A 20,655-nucleotide genomic window follows, 5' to 3' on the forward strand; every position below is an offset into this window, starting at 1 on the left:
TATATGCTGCATGATGACTTCTTCATGTTTCAAGAATGCACATATCCTAACACGTTCTGCGCATTTCACACGCGCATTGCTTGTTAACACAAACAATGAATGAAATCAAATGAATTGCAACTGTATGATTAGACACACAGACAAACTGAAAATGGTACGGAAAGATTAATGGACCTTCTTGGAAGGTGTCAAAATCAGGAATCACTCCTTACGTACCTGTGCCGTTGATGTGTTTTGGTGTAAAGTTTCACCTTGCATGTTAATTAGTCGTCAACATTTATCTTTCTTGATACCAACATAAATATTTCACGACCCCCTACTTTCAAGTGTATTGTTCTATGAAAGAACGTGACTGTAATTTGTGCAGCAGATCATACGCCAGAGTTATGTCCCTTTGTTGTATTCATGGAGCTATACTCACCCGCCTAAACACTTATGTATTGTATATGATGGTAATACAGTGCTTCGAGGTTAGGTATTTCTCCGCTTAATCCACATTATTCAAATGTAAATGTTTGTCTGGTGCTGGTTTCAACCAGCTGCAATGATGTGGAAAATCTACGTTGCAAGACTTCAGTCACTGTCGACAAGATGAATCACACAAAGTACATCACATGACCGATGGGGTTGTCCAAAAAGTTGTAATAATGAAGTTATGAGTATAGCTGTAGTCATTTACATATTTATTGTAAAGTACTACACACGGAGGCACACAGTGGCTGTAGTGGTTCTCATGGGACTGTGTCTTTGAGGGTAAATATCCTGTATTAGGGATAAATATTACATTCAGCAAAGTTTGGAATTTTGTTTGCAGGGCAACATTTGTTATTTTTTAGAAAACTATTGTTGTAAAGTTATCATATTGTCAGTAACTACTTTAATACTTGAAAGTCAATGTTTTTTAACTTATAAATTTGTAGTAAAGTAATATCCTTTCCTCATTGAGTAGTAGTATCAGATAAACTTGCTTGTCGTGATGGTGCTGTTTTCTCCACAGATCTTCAAATTCAGTTATTGCTATTAGGTTATTTGCCCACACGAAACAATACATTCTTGTTCTGTCAAGCCTGTCAAAGCACCCACTGCTAGAGTGTTAAGGTCCTGCTTTGGAAGATCTTCTCTGATATAGAAAACTGTCCTCTGTAGATTTTTTTCCTTCATTCAATTCGCATCTGAAGATGTACTGGTCTTGCCATTAACCTGGCGATGACGCCCGGGCTCAGTACATAGTGAATAGTGAAAACATATTTACATGTTTTATTTTTCTAGTTAATAGCTCTGAGATACAAGGAAAAGTGAAATATATAGGCGTCAGAGATTTTCAAATCGTGAACTTTTTGGGATTTGTTATAATTTGCTAAGATGTAAAATATTAATTTCATTAACTTGACTCGAAAACCTGAAGACATGTCCATTCCTCTTTTGTAGTACATTCCAAAGCTACAAAACAAATATGGAATTAATACCACTTGGATATTGAAAAACTCAAAGGATTTGTTTGAATTTGTACAATCTCAGAAACGGAGGGATGTTTTCGAAGTTGTACACCAATATTCTCACATGACAAACTTTAGGATCCTTGTGTCATTTGTGAATAAACATGATGGACAAAACGATACCTACGTAATCATCTTCAGATGTTCAGGAACATTTGTCAAATATATAGGCAAATGTCATTTGATGTTTACTGAGAAAAACAATATATTAAATTATGGACTTCCTCAATGATAACATCTTTGTAAAATTTGGAGGCCAAATATTCAGAGAAATCTAAAATTACATTAAAAAATACTGAAACATACCAGAAGAAATGTAAGTGAGAAAGTGAAATCTTTATGTGCATAGTTCCATGCGGCCGTGTGTTTAAGATCAAGTATATAGACTCTCAGGCCACACTTATGACAAGTGCATATTAATTATGACTAATCATATTTTAACCCCAACACCCTGGTATGTCCATCCTAGTGACACTGTACAGAGGATGTAAAATCGTGGAATTGTATTGCTAATAAATTATGCTAAAAAAAAAATATTCAGAGAAGACGTAGGAATCGTGCTGGGAACCAATTGTGCTCCCCTCGTTGCGGATCCGTTTCTTTATGCATAGGAATCGAAATTTCTGCTGATGACGGCAAAATTAAACAAAGTAATTTGGCCGTCGAGTTGAACTTATGCTTCCACTGATTTACCCACCTTGGCTTAAAATTAAAAAAGCCAAGTGAGACTGTCTCAGCTGTTCCATATTTTCATCTATTCATAAAGATTCGGAGTGAAAAAAATATCAACAAGGCTGTCGGGAGAAGGGATAAATTCAACTTCTCTGTTATGTCAAGCAATATTCGAACAACTCCAGTGTTTGGTGGTTACATTTCACAACTTTTGAGCTACAGTCGAGTATACTCTTTATACCATAAATTTAGAGAGCATCATACGAGTCTTGCTCAGGAGTTGTTTGATCAAGGCTACAACATTCAAGGCCTCAATGAAATTTCATAACGTTTTATGGTAGACAGGTGGAGAACATTTCAAACTTTGACGCATCAGTGACAAAAAGGTATGTCAGATGCAATTCCCTGTTGTGTCTTGTACCATATGTTCCGGTTTTATCTGGTGAATAGTTGATTCGGCTTTGTGTATGTTTATGACGAGTGCAACCGGTGGGGAAGAATACCCTAATCTTTTCGCGAACGCCTGATGTCATCACTTTTGATTGTGGTTCATAAACAACTGATTTGCCATAGTATCACATGTTGTCAATCACTGGATTATCTGGTCCAACTTCTGAATGCGGCTGCAAACAAGCACATTCTCAGCAGAGATTTGTTATGGACGTGGAAAGAGTATTGCCTTGTCGTTTCTATTTTCTGGACAAATTGTTGTTCGTGTTTAATCAGTACATCCATAACTTTATTATGTAAATATATATATACAGAGGGCTTCCGGTTGACGTGAATGGCGAGACGTGCTTGATTTTAGCTCGTCAGTTAAATCCCTCTTAATCAACAAAAATGGCTACAAATCGAAGGGGGTAAGGTAAAAAAAAAGTCCGACAACGTCCAACAACGCGGCCTGAGTGCATTTTTGACCGGGAAGAGTGTGTAACAAACAAACAGGGGCTCTTTGTCGCCAACTAGTGATTCAGATAGTCAGTTATCACACTCACAAAAATGTCGGACACTGAGGAAATTAAGTGTTTCATTAACGAGGCGCTTAAACAACAAACTTCTGATATAATAAGCGGACTAAGCCTCGATAATGCTGAGCTAAGTGAGTGAGTGAGTGAGTTAATATTTAACGTCACATCGGCAATATTTCAGCCATATCGTGACGAGAACATTTTACATTGAAATGGAATATGTATATATTATAAAACCTGTCATCGAAGGACAGTAAAGCAACTAGAGTATCACAGATATATATGTAAAACTAGTAATTGAATCTAATAAAACATTTTAACCATAGGGGACAACACAATCTAAAAATGGGCTATAAATCGCTAACAACTGAAGGTAGATCACCATACTAGGGACCATGGGGACTTACAGTACATTTGCTTCCTGCATGGGCCCTAGCTGGATTTATATCATCCCCTCAGCCGTTAGCAATTAAGACATATCTAGCCATACATTAAAATTACAAATATTCTACGATTAAAAACCTGGTACACTTAAACTGACTTGAAATGTTTTCGGACTTACATACCCTCTCAGGAGGACAATAATTTTACGCTACTTCAACCCCCTTTGAGGGTACAGCCACTAACAATCTCAGTTACTAATTTAATTACCAATAATAAAATATTTATCTATTTATAAATCACTTAACAAATCTAATTCTTTTAAAAATGCAATAATTAAATAAGTACTAACATTATAAAAAAGATCCTTCAATGTTGTGACATTAAAATACTTATCCCTTGTGATGGAATATTCAACACAGTCAAGCAGGACATGCTTGACTGTGATTCTTTCATCACAAGGGATGCAAAACGGAGGATCTTCGCCTTTCAGTAAATACTCATGAGTATATCTTGTGTGGCCAATGCGACATCTTCGCATAATGACCTCTTCAAATCTGGACTGACAACCTAAGTAGGTGTAACCAATTTAGGGTTTTATTGCATGTAATTTATTAATACCTACTTGGGTGTCCCACTTCTTCTGCATTAGATCGCGGATGTATGTTCTAATGCTGGCTTTATAAGCAGAGTATGGTATGAGAAGTGGTGTCACAGATTTGTTAAGTGCTGCCTTGGCAGCAATATCAGCCATCGTGTTCCCAGAAATGCCAACGTGGCTGGGCAACCAACAAAAGACGATGTCGCATTGGCCAGTAGCAAGTTCATTGTACAATTCAATAATTTCTAATAAAAGTGGATGTTTGCAAGAAAGATTATGAATAGCCTGAAGACACGAAAGAGAATCTGAAAAGATGATATATTGTTTATATTTACGGTGTTTATTAATATATTCAAGAGCTGTTAGTATTGCGTTTGCTTCTGCTGTGAAAATTGAACTGTCATTGGGTAATCTGGAAGATATTGTTCGGGACCCAATGACAGTGGCACAAGCCACCGCGCCACCATCCTTGGATCCATCTGTATATAAGGATTTATATGTATTATATTTATTTCTTAATTGACTAAATTCCTGTTTATACTGTAAATCATTTGTTTCTGATTTTTTAAATGTAGTTAATGTTAGGTCAACTTGTGGCCTCACCAATTGCCAAGGCGGAGAAGAAAGAAAACGGGAAGGAGCTATATGTTCTAGCTCAATGCCAGCAGCAGAAAGGAAAGGTTTCACTCTTATACCAAGAGGCGGAACAAGAGAAGGCTTCTTGTTATACCGATCTTCATATAGTGGATTAAAGACACAGTTATATGCAGGGTTTGACTCATTGGAATAAAGTTTTGTAATATACTGTAAAGTTAATTTTATACGGCGTTGTGTAAGAGAAGGCTCATCTGCCTCAACATATAGACTATCAATAGGAGAGGTTCTAAAGGACCCAAGACAAAGTCTTAGGCCTTGGTGGTGGACAGAATCAAGTAGTTTTAGGTTGCTTTTGCAGGCTCCACCATATACGATTGAGCCATAATCAAGTTTGGAGCGTACCAATGATCGATATAGGTGGAGGAGGGTAGCTTGATCCCCTCCCCACCTTGAATTAGACACGACTTTCAATAAATCGAGTGCCTTCAGGCATTTAGTTTTTAGAGATTTGATATGCGGAAGAAAAGTTAAATAGGAGTCGAAAATGAGACCTAAGAACTTGGCCTCTCTTACAACCTTGATGGGAGTGTCATTTAAAAACAGTTCCGGGTCTTTATGTGGTTTATATTTACGGCAGAAATGTATGCAATTAGTTTTTGATTTAGAAAATTTAAAGCCGTTTTCAAGACACCATTTATTTATTTTGTTTAAACACAACTGTAGTTGTCGTTCAATGGTATGCATATTCTTACCGCGACAAGAAATATTAAAATCATCCACAAAAAGTGATCCATCAATGGAATCATTTAAAACCTTGGATAAACTGTTGATCTTAATGCTAAACAATGTGACAGACAAAATACTGCCTTGTGGGACACCCTGATCCTGATTATAATGGTCAGACAGGGTAGAACCCACTCGGACTTGAAATTGCCTGTCTTTTAAAACTGTGATATAAAAGAGGTAAACGACCCTTTAAACCAAAATCATGTAAATCCTTTAAAATGCCATGCTTCCAGGTGGTATCGTACGCTTTCTCGAGATCAAAGAATATCGATACTGCATGTTGTTTATTGACTATAGCATTTTTGATAAAGGATTCTAATCGTACCAAATGATCAATGGTACTACGATTTTTCCTGAAACCACATTGAATATTTGTTATTAGGTTGTTGGTTTCAAGATACCATGTTAATCGATTATTTACTATTCGTTCCATGGTTTTACAGACACAACTCGTTAAAGAGATTGGTCGGTAATTAGACGGATCAGTATGATCCCGGCCCGGAGCTTTGGTATAGGGACTACAATGGCATTACGCCACGAAGGTGGGAAATTCCCTGAAGTCCATATTGTGTCAAAAATATTTAGAAGAGTTTCCAAACAGGAGTCCGGTAAATGCTTCAAGAGCTGATAGTGTATATTATCAGCTCCTGTTGCATAATGTCATGAGCTTGCTCAAGGGCAGTGTGGAGCTCATGTAATGAAAATAATTCATTATAGTCTTCGCCATTGTCTGAGTTAAAATTTATTCTCCTTTTCTCTTGTTGTTTCTGATATTTTTGAAATTCTGGTACGTAATTTGACGAAGAAGAATGTTTGGCGAGAGTTTCACGAAGCGTATTGGCAATGTCAGACTTATCAGTTAATAAATTATCACCATCCTTCAGATGGTGGACAGTAGATATGGAACCTTTGCCCTTTATTCGTTGAATCATGTTCCACACCTTTGAAATTGGTGTGCGTGAATTTAACTTGGAAACATAATTTCGCCAAGACTGACGTTTAATCTGCTTAAAGGCACGTGGAGCTTTGGCACTATTTATTTTGACATTATTTAAATTGTGAACTGTGGGATGCCAGCGAAAGTATTTCTCTGCCTTCTTCCTACACTTCCTGACCTGTTTACAATCATCAGTAAACCATGGTTTACGAATGTGTGGTGTCGCAGAGGACTTAGGAATAGTTTCATCAGCTATTTGATTCAGTTTATCCGAGAACAACTGAATAGGATCTAGAGCATTGACAAAAAAGTCAGATTTCAGTTCGTCAGTACAAAGTGTCTGATATAATGACCAGTTGGCCTTATTAAAATTTCGCCTTGTTGCAGGAGGATCATCGGTTGGATTTACAGCTGAAAGTATTGTGGGGAAATGGTCACTTCCACACAGGTCATCATGAACTGACCATTCGAATTCGTTATAAATATTTGGGTCTGTGAGTGATAGATCTAGTGCAGAATATGTTCCTGTACCAGGGTGTAAATACGTGGCTGATCCATCATTAAATATGCACAGGTCATTATTAGAAATGAAGTCTTCGAGGATTTTCCTTTAATGTTAGTATCAGTACTTCCCCACAAAGGGTTATGACCGTTAAGATCACCCATGATAATACAGGGCTTGGGAAGCTGGTCGAATAGATCCTGAAGATCAGACTGCTGAAGAGCTGAAGATGGAGAAATGTACAATGAACAAAGAGTGAAGGTTATTTGTAACGAAAGACGGACAGCAACCGCCTGAAGAGGACTTTTAAGGGGACAGGGCTATGAATCACACCCTGCCTCACCAAAATAGAAGCGCCGCCGGTGGCTTTATCACCTGGAGGTGAAAACGAATGGAATGAATTGTACTGACGAAATTCAAATTTGTCGGTATTTTTCAGGTATGTCTCCTGTAAACTAAACACAGATGGTTTATAATCCTGCGATAATAATTGTAGATCCTGAAAATTGTTCCTAAGACCTCTGCAATTCCATTGGATTAAGTTCATAAATAATGGTTATGGTGGTTTGACTGGAGATCGAGAATGCAAGGAGCCATCACTCCTACACGTTGTGTGTGAAGATGCAATCTCCATGTCAAGTGGTTCAAACGAATTTTGAACCACCACAGGAGAGTTCAGTGAATCCATAGCAAGTGGCTCAAATGAATTTTGAACCGTCACAGGAGGTGTCAACGAAGGAGACTCTTCCAAATGGTGAAGAGTCCTGTTCTTTCTTCTTAACTTTTTCTTTTCCTTATTTGAAAGGTGGGCAACACTCTGCGTTTCCTGAGTCGAATGGGCATCGTTTGGTTGAGTTTCCTCAGTCTGAGAGGCTGATGTGCATCGATGATCGTTTGATATATTGTCATCCAAGGTTATTGGATCAGCATTCAACCAAGATATAACCGTTTGACATTCAGTTGAAACTGAGCGAGTTTTAGGAACAGGTGTCGGAGCAGAGGAAGTAACTGCGGCTGAGTACGTTGGACCGGTAGAAGATTGGGATTGAGCATTAACTACTTTCTTCGCTTCAAAGTATGAGATGTTGTTTGTACATTTGATTTTAAGAATTTTGGCCTCATATTCAAACTTTGGGCAAGATTTTGATGATGCCAGGTGGTCACCACTGCAGTTTGAGCATTTGATGGTATTTTTGCAGTCAGTACTCTCATGATTTTCACTGCAGCGGGGGCATACAGATTTACCGGTGCAAGACCTTGCACCATGGCCAAATTTTTGGCACTTGTAACACCGCAGCGGATTTGGCACATATACATCCACTCCAATGTTACAGTATCCAGCTTTAATGGATTTGGGAAGTGTAGTCAGACAAAACGTGAAAAGCTATGTGTTTGTTTTCACTATGTTTGATTCTTGTTTTCTAGTAAAACGCTTCACCATAGTAACGCCTTGGTCCTTCAGCTCTGCCGCAATCTCCTCTTTGGTCATATCCGACAGACAACGGGACCTGTCTCTTACAATACCTCTGCAAGTGTTGAGAGTGTTATGCGCTGAGACAACAACCTGTTTGTTTACAAACTGCTGTAAGCCTAATAGATTGACAGATTGCTGAGGCTTTGCACATTCAACCAAGATTGAACCATTTCGGAGGCGAGTGACATTCTTTACTTCCCCCGCAGACACCTTGGATGCCCTTGGATACGGCAAAGGGATTGATATTTAATGGACTTCCATCATCAGTTGCAATAACCAAGAACCTTGGCCAGGAATCATGCAATAAAGGGGATACATCTTCATCAGATGATGACGAAAGATGTCTCCGCTTATTTGTTTTGGATGAACCAGAGTGTGTGTTGTGAGCCTTGGTATAATAATATTGTTCGACAACCCTGCTCCCCACCCGCCATCGAGTGTCAACAAGGATGATGTTGCAGTGGAAACCTAACTGCAACACCAGGGCTACAGGGATGTTATACTCCAGAAATACAGACATAAATAGCTGAAAATTCTAAAAGATCACATGCCAGGCTGGTTCGGCCCATGACATTAGTCTCAAGAAACTCAGTATTCAGAGATCCATATCACCAGATTGGCCCATGAGCCACCGCCTTCTGGCATAGGACTCTAGGCAAGTTAACATATAATTAAATTGTAATCGTGAAATCGAAAAAGTCAATACCCTCAAAATGAGAAAATGTGCAAATATATATCCACCATGCAAAGTGCTTGACGTGACCAGCCGATTGATGGAACCGGGCCAGTTCAACCACCCGTCTAGGTGAAGTAAGGGGCGAAGTGGTGTGTTGGGCAAAAGGAACACGGTTCCAGGCTCCCAGTGCCCTCAACCACCAGCCTCCCGTCCTCCACCGACACAGGGGCGCAACCCACGGCAAACGGGTTGGTGGACCTAATATCCCCCCGGGTCCACAACGGGGGGTTGAAGGGCGCTTAGCGTGACCCAGCACCCACCACGAGGAGGTGGCCCTTCATGGGTGCCTGCTGAGCTAAGAGAATCTTACGATAATCTTCACGGGTGCCTGAGAGTCTATGTACTTGATCTTAAACAAACACTGTTTTGTAGGTAGAATAATAGCACTGATCTAAGATGGTTACAATAAAGAATTATCCATAATATTCTACCTACAAAACAGTTTTTGTTTAAGACCAAGTTTATAGACTCCCAGGCACCCGTGAAGAGCCGCCTCCGCGTGGTGGGTGCTGGGTAACGCTAAGCGTCTTCAAACACCACCAACACCACCACCCCCACCCCATTGTGGTATATTTGTTCCAGCGCCCCTGTGTCGGTGGAGGACGGGATTCTGGTGGTTGAGGGCACTGGGAGCCTTGAACCGTGTTCCTTTTGCCCAACACACCACTTTGTAAAAATAAATTCGCGCACACCGATATCAAAGGTGTGGAATATGATCCAGAAAAGCAAAGGTAAAGGGTTTAAATCTAGCATTCACCATCTGAAAGATGGGAACCAATTATTAACCAATAAATCTGATATTGCAAATAAGCTTGGTGAGACGTTGGCCAAACATTCTTCCTCATCTAATTATGTACCTGAATTCCAAAAATATCAAAAACAACAAGAAAAGAAATCTATTAATTTCAATTCAGAATTCGGGGAAGACTACAATGAAACCTTTTCGATACATGAGCTTCATACTGCCCTTGATCAGGCTCACGATTCTGCTTCAGGAGCTGATAACATGCATTATCAACTCCTGAAGCACTTACCTGAAGCATGTTTAGAGACGCTCTTACTTATTTTTTATGACATTTGGACATCTGGAAAATTTCCGTCGTCGTGGCGTGATGCTATTATTATTCCTATACCTTAACCTGGACGTGATCATACTGATCCCTCTAATTATAGACCAATTTCATTGACAAGCTGCGTTTGCAAAACCATGGAACGCATGATAAACAATCGACTTTTTTGGTACTTGGAAACCAATAGCCTTATTACTAATATACAATGTGGTTTCCGTAAAAACAGAAGTACTGTCGATCACCTAGTGCGTTTGGAATCATTTCCTAAAAATGCTCTAACTAATAAACAACACGCTATGTCTATCTTGTTTTCTCTTGAAAAAGCATATGACATTACGTGGAATATGGCATTTTAAAAGACTTACATGGCTTCGGATTGCGAGGCCCCTTGCCTCAATTAATAGCTAACTTTTTAAATGACAGACAATTTCAAGTCCGCGTTGGTTCAACCCTGTCTGATGATTACAATCAGGATCAGGGTGTCCCACAAGGCAGTATTTTGTCTGTGACTTTATTTAGTATCAAGATCAACAGTTTATCCAAGGTTTTAAACGATTCAGTGGATGGATCACTTTTTGTGGATGATTTTAATATTTCTTGTCGCGGTAAAAATATGCATACTATTGAACGGCAACTGCAGTTGTGTTTAAACAAAATAAAAAAATGGTGTCTTGAAAACAGCTTTACATTTTCTAAATCCAAAACTAATTGTATACATTCCTGCCGTAAATACAAACTTCATAAAGACCCAGAACTATTTCTAAATGGTACACACATCAAGGTTGTCAAGGGGGCCAAGTTCTTGGGTATTATTTTCGACTCCCATTTAACTTTTCTACCACATATTGAATCCCTAAAAAATAAAGGCCTGAATGTACTGGATTTGTTAAAAGTTGTTTCCAACTCAAAGGGGGGAAGGGATCAAGCTACCCTCCTACACCTATACCGACCATTGGTCCAGTCCAAACTGGATTACGGCTCCATTGTATATGGTGGAGCTTGCAAAAGCAACCTATAATTCCTTGACTCTGTCCACCACCAAGGCCTAAGACTTTCTATTGGGTCTTTCAGCACTTCTCCTGTTGACAGTCTTTTACGTCGAGGCTGATGAACCATCACTTAATCAACGCCGTATCAAATAAGCTTACAATATATTACAAAACTACATGTTAGACTGAGTCTAACCCAGCTAAAAAATGTGTCTTTAATCCCCTTCATGAGGTTTCGTATAACAAGAAACCTTTCTTGTTCTGCTTCTAGGGCTAGAATTAGGCCATTCATTACTGCTGCCGGCATTGAGCTGGAAAATATAGCTCCTTCCCGACTTCTTTTTCTCCTCATTGGCAATTGGTTAGACCACAAGTCGACCAAACATTAACATCATTTAAAAAAAATCAGAAACAAATGACTTACAATATAAACAAGAATATAATCAATTAAAAAGTAAATATAATACATATAAATCCTTATTTACAGATTGGTCCAAGGATAGTGGCGGAGCGGCTTGTGCTACTGTCATTGGGTCCAAAACAATTTCTTCCAGATTACCCAATGACAGTTCAATTTTCACAGCAGAAGCAAACGCAATACTTATAGCTCTTAAATATATAAATAGAGACCCTAAATATAAACAATATATAATATTTTCCTATTCTCTTTCTTGCCTTCAGGCTATTAAAAATCTTTCTTATAAACATCCACTTTTATTAGAAATTATAGAATTATATGATGATCTTGCAACTCCCCAATACGACATCGTCCTCTGTTGGTTACCCAGCCACGTTGGCATATCTGGGAATACTTTGGCCGATCTTGCTGATAAGGCAGCACTCAAAAAATCTGTGACACCACTTCTTATCCCATACTCTGATTACAAAGCCAGCATTAGAACCTACATCCGTGATCTGATGCAGAAGAAGTGGGACACTCAAGTAGGTATGGATAAATTACATGAAATAAAACCCTCTATTGGTTACACCTACTAATTGGGTTGTCAGGTACTAATTGGGTTGTACCTTTTCCTTAAAACTGTTTCTTTTTCAGATCAGTCCCAGCAACAGCTTGCAAAGAAGCCAGCATGGGGCAAAAGATACCCCAAGCCACGTCAAAGGGGACAACAAACTGCAGAATCTACTGGTAGTCTCATCCCGACGCAGACTAGATCTGTTGAACAGGTACATCGGATGGGAGACGATGGCGTCCAACACCTGGTCACATCTTCAAGGCAGCAACAACCAGAACAGCAGGCAGCAACAGTAGCAACTACAGGTGCAGTGGTGTTTTTTATAAGGGTTGTTTTTTTAGTTTAGTTTTTTTTATGCAGCAAAACCATGCATTTGTTTCGTTTATTAACTTATGAAATGAAAAAAACAATATGCAAACTATGAATCTTTGTGAGTGGATTCTATTAAAGTTTGCATATAAGTTTTTTCAACTAATAACTTGAAAGAACCAAACCATACACTGAAGTAGTATACATAATGGGGTAAAAAACAGGGTCATTTTTGCAGAACACCAAATGATGTCCCGTTAAATTTGCCCTCTTTTTGTGTTGGATGAAGAACAGAATTAGGATGAAATGGCTTGATAAGGACGATTGGTTCCCGTTTCCCCATTATGTATACTATATCCAAACGATGTCCCAAGGCTGTATTAAAGGTATATTTCATTATTTATTAATACTTGATAAAATGTGCTAAAGCCCACAGGGATATTGGATATAGCTAAGGTATCCGAAGATGTCACAAAGGATTGCTTAAAGAAATAAGCAATATGGCAAATATATTTACTAGCTCCACCATATATACCGAGGAGGAAGTTTTTTAATGACCAATGAGGTACATCAGGCTGACCACCTTGTTTCTTGCACACGATAGGGTAAGACGTAAGCCATATAAATATTTTTAAAGAGGCCATTAACCATGAAAGATGCGACTGAAGTGGCTAATGGGCTGTTGTGTATTTATAAATGAAGTCCTTTGAAGTGGCCTAAAGAATTTATGTAGATCCGGGATGCCAGTTTATGGGATCTGTGTCACAGCTTCTTGTAAATCACAAGGTCAATGTCAGGTGCGGAATAGCGGCTGCTCCTCTTAGCGAAGCTATTGTTGAGAGATTTAATCGACAGGAGATGATAAACAATCGGCAGAATGGGTGACTCGTTAACCCGAAGTTATGTCAGCGATAAATAATGAAGTGACTACATTTATCGGCCAAAACCCATAACATGACATTATAATTACATCTCGGACTTCTGAATCATATGCACCATGCTGGGGCAAGGAGGAAGAAACTTTTGGACCGGCCATGAGGTATTTCTGCCAGCCCAGTGTACTGGTATACATCATACATTAGTTTTCAAGTACAGATTGTGATATTCATCCAGAATCTTACGGCCTAGTATCCCGGGCTGTTTAAAGGGATCTCTGTGTCTTCAAATACATCAGTGGGTCCACAACACTTTAATCCATCAGTGGGTCCACAACACTTTATTCTGGAGTCAATATGTATACATACATGAAGTTACAACAATGACTAACGGCATGTCGGAGGCGATGGTCAGCCAACCTGCCTAGTCGCTGTCTCAGGGTCAAGTCTCGACGAACACAAAGCATTCTCAATTTATCCCTAAGGGTCTGATCAGACTGTCACGTGTCGCATTTACGACAGATGTATGGTCAGCCTGCAGTATCCCGCAGCCTTTGTCTAACTTTGATTATAGGCAGCTAATGTCTCTATTATGGTGGCCATACTGACAATGGTCATGCTGTGTTGATTCATGTCCATTGACAGCATGGTCATTACTTAGAGAGATATTCAATTTACATAAGTCAAGGAATATTATAGATATCCCTGATAAACCCTGTTCCAAACTGCCTACGATATACGCCCTTTCTGTAAAGAAGGACGTGACCTTATGCACATTGTGAATGAGGTAGCGATAAAATTTCAACATATATTATCTAAATTATAGGGATAAACATAAAATGCTATAATCAGTCAGGGCTTGTTGACAGTTGACACTGACAAGTAATTATACAGGTGATACAATTCGAAAACTGGTGTGCCAAATTTCTTTCATTGGTTTAGTGATGATATTAATTACACAGTCTTCAGTATTTGGATAAGCTCTGTAACATATATGACACATGATGTCAAACACTGATATGCATTCATAAAGTTTAAATGACTAATTTAAATGAGATTTGCTGATAGCAATATCGACATTAAATGACAGTAAATATTTCTTTAAAGACAATTTCCTTTGGTAAATTAAGATACATGTCGTGGAACCCATTTTTCTAAATCAACATATTGACAGACGAATAACACACTGAATCAAAGTAAGTCATCTACAGAAACTTCTAGAGATTATCGTCCACTGAATAACTTGTACGATGACAAGTGTTTCAGAAACAAAGTACAAAGTAGCATCAATATGGACATGAAATGGATCGTCATTTTCTATCATCCTAACAATCAGACAGGACAGCAGTCACCTCTTTTTCTCTCTCTTTCAATCTCTGTTACGAAAACGGTCTCTCTCCCTCCCTGTATCTCCTCTACTCTTTCTCTCACTGTCTCTCTTTCACTCTCTCTCTCTCACTCAATCGCTCTCTCTATGCCTCTCTCACAGTTAGGGCGGTGGGGTAGCCTAGTGGTTAAAGCGTTGGCTCGTCACGTCGAAGACCCGGGCTCGATTCCCCACATGGGCACAATGCGTTAAGCCCATATCTGGTGTCCCCCGCCGTGATATTGCTGGAATATTGCTAAAATCGGCGTAAAACTAAACTCAGTCAGTCAGTCAGTCTCTCACAGTTACAACTCCCTTCTTGTATCTCATCTCCTTGCGTCCTATATACACATATTTTGATACATAATATCCTTAATTGGACATATCAATAACATTATATTCAAATTCAAGGGCATACCATTTACATGCTGATCACAAAAAGACATTATAAACTGTTCGCTTTAAAGATCAGCGACATGACGATCAAATCAATGTACATGAAAGCTAGTACATATTGATAAGCCCTGGGCAGGGGTACAGGGTACAAATAGAATGGTACATACACAAATATGTGTATGCTGCTACCGATAGAATACAGAAAATGGACATGAAATTGAATTTATTGACAAAGAAAGCATTTAGTGGTGCAGGAAAACAATTGACGGGGTAGGGGTGATTGAGGCGACACTCCTGGGGACTCAGATGGCATAGCCTACAGTGGACACACTTGTATGGGTGTGTGCGGGCATGATAGATTAGAGGCGGGGTCGTAGGTGGTAGGATGGGAAAGAGTAGGGGGTGGCGTGTGAGGGAATGGGGTGTGGGCAAGCATTGTTCGGGGAAGGTTGAAAATAATTTGCTGGGTCATGTCGCTCCTCCTGCAGTCTGTTCGGCTGAACGTTCATGTGTGAACTGACAGACATGAGACCTTCAGTACCTGCTATTTTGTAAATGTCCTCTGCTTCCTGAGCACTTTCAATCATGTCCGACAAAGTGTCATGGCGCCTGGTGACAATAAATTGAACAATGTGGGGAAGGGCGTTTCTGAAAATGAGGTCTTTAATAAATTGATCATCGTTACAATATGAAAGGGATGCCTCATTCCGCACAGATTGAAGAAAAGAACGAAAGTCCTCTTGTTCTGTTTGTTTTCTGTCAATCAGGGCATTTTTTGCGAGTGATGACTTGAACGGACGTTGAACCATACCATTGTAAAAAACATTGCCTAAGTTCAGACCATGTCAGACTATCTTTACTGGGAAGACCTTCATACCAAATTTGCGCAGAGTGTGTTAAGTAGGGGGGGGAAATGTTAACAACTTCTTCATTGGTGTAATTTTGAATATGCATACATTTCTGAAATCGACTAAGCCAGGAAGGTGCCGATCGGGAATCATGTCCGTCGAATAATGGCCTGGGAAGGGCTGTGAATCTGACGCTGGGGACGTTGGGGACAGACAGCGTGACGGTCAGCGGGCGGGGAGGAGCATGGAGGGGGAAAAGAGCAACGGCCACAACAATGGGGATTGTAAATACGGCAGTGGTGATCAGGGTGTTGAGGGGCAGACGGGGAATCTGAGCGGGTGGATGTATTCAAGGAAAATATGATTTACTGGAGGATCCGTCATCAGATTTAGAAGAAAAGAAAGGCATTGAAAAAAAATGAATGAATAAACCAAACCGTATCAACACTCACCCTGTAGTGTATAACAATAGAAACACAGAAATATTACTAAAAGTCACTAACACTTGTAGTTCTTAGTTTTCTCCTCGGTCAGTCTTCGTTTACACGAACACAGTATTTGCTGTTGGACGACTGTGCGTGATCGAAGCTTGTGATGATGGACCAGTTCTTGTGTTCACACCTTTGTCCCATGAAAGCACAATATGATTGCAGTTGTATTTGATGAATCATTTTCGTCAAACTGTGAAACGTCCACATTGAGAGATATTTCACAGGCGGGTTGTCAGCTGTTTTCGTCAACTTAGTTTGATGTTGCTGGCTGTTTGACATTTGTTTTGATGTGGACCAAGGATGGACGAATACCGTCGGAGGTTCGTTCAAGACCTTTGATGCCGAGAGGTTTCGAGATCTTGGTCTCCACCATGTATCCCGGACTGTTTTGTGGGATAACTGTGTCTTCAAATACAGAAGTCCATCAGTGGGTCCACAACATTTTATTTTACATACATAAAGTTCCAACAATGACTAGGTGGCATGTCGGAGGCGATGGTCAGCCAACCTGCCTAGTCGCTGTCTCAGGGTCAAGTCTCGACTAACACAAAGCACTTTTCAATTTATCCCTAAGGGTCTGATCAGACGGTCACGTGTCACATTTACCACAGATGTATGGTCAGCCTGCATTATCCCGCACCTTATCCACATTGTCATGCTTCAGTGGCCAACCGGCCTTTGTCTAACTTTGATTATAGTAAGCTAATGACTCTATTATGGTGGCCATGATGACAATGGTCATGCTGTGTTGATTCATGTCCATTGACAGCATGGTCATTACTTAGAGAGATATTCAATTTACATAAGTCAAGGAATATTATAGATATCCCTGATAAACCCTGTTCCAAACTGCCTACGATACTAGTTTATTCCATACGTTGAGGGCCCCTTGGCTTAGTCAAAACTAGTGGGCATTAATCGTTGCAGTTGCCGGTTTGTTTTAAATAGCCGCTAAGGAATTTTTAACCAAATGATGATGAGACCCAATGGGACTATCACAATCTTGGTTTTCTGATCCGTATGTCGTTGATTTTCAATACATACTGAGACTGACAACGTTGGTGACTATGGTGGATTGGTTTGCTGTGGCGATGGGCTTACTATTCCCTTTTCACCCGTACTCAGTTGTGTTATGGTGTTTATGTTTTTGGTAGCTCGTAGTGATTACAATTTTGTTATTATAACCTACACCGCAATTAACTCTAAGTTCCATAGACCATTCTAAAGCACATCTTGATATCCCTGGACGGCCATCGGTAAACCTACCTGAGATGACATAGAATCCTCAATGTTCGGAATTCGTTTTTAACTGTTTGGCTTGTGCCTGTATTTCTCGAAACTTCAGATATAACTTAGCATTAGGTGGTGTGCCAGCATATAATGACGGAGCAGCACCATTTGAGATATGTTGGATGGTCATAATGTACCGCAGGACTAACTTAAAGGAGTTTTCAGGATTAACTCTGCGCATCAAATGCTGCCCCTGACCCATAATATTTGAAAGCGTTTGTGACTGTGCACCAAGAATAACCCATACATACATTTGAATCCAATCGTTAAAGCGAGAAAAACCTTTTGATTTATCTAAAGTATTTTTTTTCCAATCATCTTCAAAGCCTTTTCGCTGCTCATCCTTTTGGACAGTGAAAGCAACGTCACCTTTAAAGTTCATACGATCATCTCTCCATTCATTACTCGAAAGAGCACAGTCCTGACGAAGTATGCCTCTTTTCAGTAAATGATCGCTGACTTCTTTAACAAAGCGTGCTCCACTGTTTGTAATATCCAAACCTTGATAACCATGATCAACTCCCGGCAAGACCAACTCATTACTCGAAATAGCAAAGTCCCACTGAAGTATGGTGTTTTTCAGTAAATCATCTCTGACTTCTTTAACAGAGCGTATTCCACTGTATGGAATACCCAAACCATGATTAACTCCCGGTAAGTGCTGATCTGTATTAGGATTAATTTCAAATTCACTGCAAATATGTTATTACGCTCGCCGATCGCACGGATTATTCAACCCATTCCATGTGGTGTTCTGTGGAAGTGGTGCGCTTTTTTTGTTAAGCATGCACCTAATCTGGTATCAAACGTGAAATAAGAAAACAGACTATCACCAAAAGCCACTCCACACCCAGTTGTCGCGCGCCATACAGCAAACTTGACTTGATTTTGCCAGAATTGCATTGGGTTCGAAAACCAAGGGTGTACTGTTTTAAAATTCGTTGCTGAAAACCTATGCATGTGTACGTGTTGGAAGTATAACTTAATACCTTTGTATATTTAACATGTTCGTTAGACTCCCGGGAATAGCAAATGGGGAGTCCATTCAGCTACTTCGTGCTATTGATAAAACATGAGTGCAACTCAAAGTCGTTCTCTGCGATGTCACGTATTACCCGCGATGGACTAATATAAGTAATGTGGAAAATAATAATAGGTTATTTTTAAATAAAGACCACCACTTTATGTCCGATAGTTATTATGGTGTTTGTTTGCTAAACAACGACATTTTAAAACCGAATGGAGCTGGCCTCATGCTAAATGTCTAAAGGAATACTTACATTAACCAGTGGAAATCATTCCTTAAGACTTGGTAGGCTTTATCGAAAACACCCGATGTAACAGGCCAAACTTTTCCCCTGGCCAAACCTTCCCCCTGGCCAAACCTTCCCCGGGGAAACTTTGGCCTAGGACAAACTTTTCCCCCTAGGCTTAATCTTCCCTGGGGAAAGTTTGTCCTAGGCCAAACTTTCCCCCACCCTTGAATCAACTTTAAAGGTTACTTGTTTCAAACCCTTGTTCTTATATCAAAAGGGGGAGACTCTGGACTAGCTAGGCTATTTCTTCCCCACCCTTATTTTCATGTTTATGTTCGTCTTGAAAAAGTCAGAAACAAAAACAAGGCATAACTATTCACGTGAACACATTGATAAGATATTCATGTTGATGTCAAGTTCCATTAACAATTTACAGGTCGTCTTCATCTTCATATATAACATGTACATGGTTCTCATTTTGTTTCAATACCCTTTATAAGGTGAGATTAAAAAAGAAAAGCAAGCATAAAAGCAGAAAAAATTATATCATTACTTTTGTTTTATATTATCATCTACTTATTTTTATATCACAATAATTTACGTGTCCCCACTTACTCAAAATTGGGTTATCTCAAAATCATTACTATATTCGAAACTTTAACTAAATACCCAGTTTTTACTTGGATGTCCATATCCATTCAAAATTGTATTCCCTCACTCATGGCCTTAAATATGGTATCCATGTCGGTGACATCAACTTAACAGTTGGAAGCAGACGTAAACATCAACACAACAACAACCCAACACAATATCGATATCAAATGCTATATCATCTATCATTCCACTATATTGCCTTATTCTATATTCAAAAGACATGGTTTGATAAGGGGTATACTTGGCCCATGGATATCTGAATCATATTTCATTCACCCAAGGTGATTATGGATTAGTAAACAAGCTTATGTGAATAATCTTCCATTACATTTATACATAAATAAAACAAATATTATATCATAAACAGCACGATAAGAGAGCAAGCAACCTGCGTAGATTACATCTTATTTACCCATCAAATGTGCAATTGAATGTTCACATCTTAGCCTAGCCCAAACTTTCCCCGAGGTAAGAATATCCTAGGACAAAACCTCCCCGGGTAAAGTTTGGCCTGGGACAGATTTTCCCCCGGGGAAAGTTTAGACCGGGAAACAAATGGCCTGCTACACCGGGTTAACGGGAAATGAATTGTTAATATTTGGGGCTTATATTCCTTCACGGCTGTATAAATCAAATAATAAACTTAAAGAAATATTGCCGATGTGACGTTAAATGATAACTCACTCACTCACTTAACTTAAAAATATTAGTAAAAATTTGGCTGCTGAATTTGAAAACGTGTGAGATAGTGTCATAGCATCTTACTCAGGACAGCCATCGTCAAAATATTTCTTAAGACCCAAAACTATGTAACCAAGCAATTCAATTCAATTGAATTCAATTTATTTCTCAAAACACCACCAATGGTGGTACATGAGAATACAAAATTAGAATATTCATATACATTAACACATCAAGATGGCAAAAAAGTACAGAACGAAAACCCCAAAGGTAATATATATTTGTGGACTTAAATATTACATTAAT

The 20,655-nt window shown here is 39.3% G+C and overlaps 1 protein-coding gene across 4 annotated transcripts in view; it reads left to right on the plus strand.

The window, feature by feature from the left end:
• LOC124268496 (serine/threonine-protein phosphatase 6 regulatory ankyrin repeat subunit A-like) overlaps nt 1-20,655 on the plus strand; it is a 60,600-nt gene that overhangs the window by 5,385 nt on the left and 34,560 nt on the right. For all 4 annotated transcript variants that reach the window (XR_006896292.1, XR_006896291.1, XM_046703476.1 and 1 more), the window contains exon 2: nt 12,264-12,488. The gene's annotated coding sequence lies outside the window, so the exon portion shown is untranslated. The remainder of the gene's footprint in view (nt 1-12,263; nt 12,489-20,655) is intronic.

Source organism: Haliotis rubra, unplaced genomic scaffold (genome assembly GCF_003918875.1).
Source record: "Haliotis rubra isolate DU_JTF1 unplaced genomic scaffold, ASM391887v1 Scf1385, whole genome shotgun sequence".
Lineage (NCBI taxonomy): Eukaryota > Metazoa > Mollusca > Gastropoda > Lepetellida > Haliotidae > Haliotis > Haliotis rubra.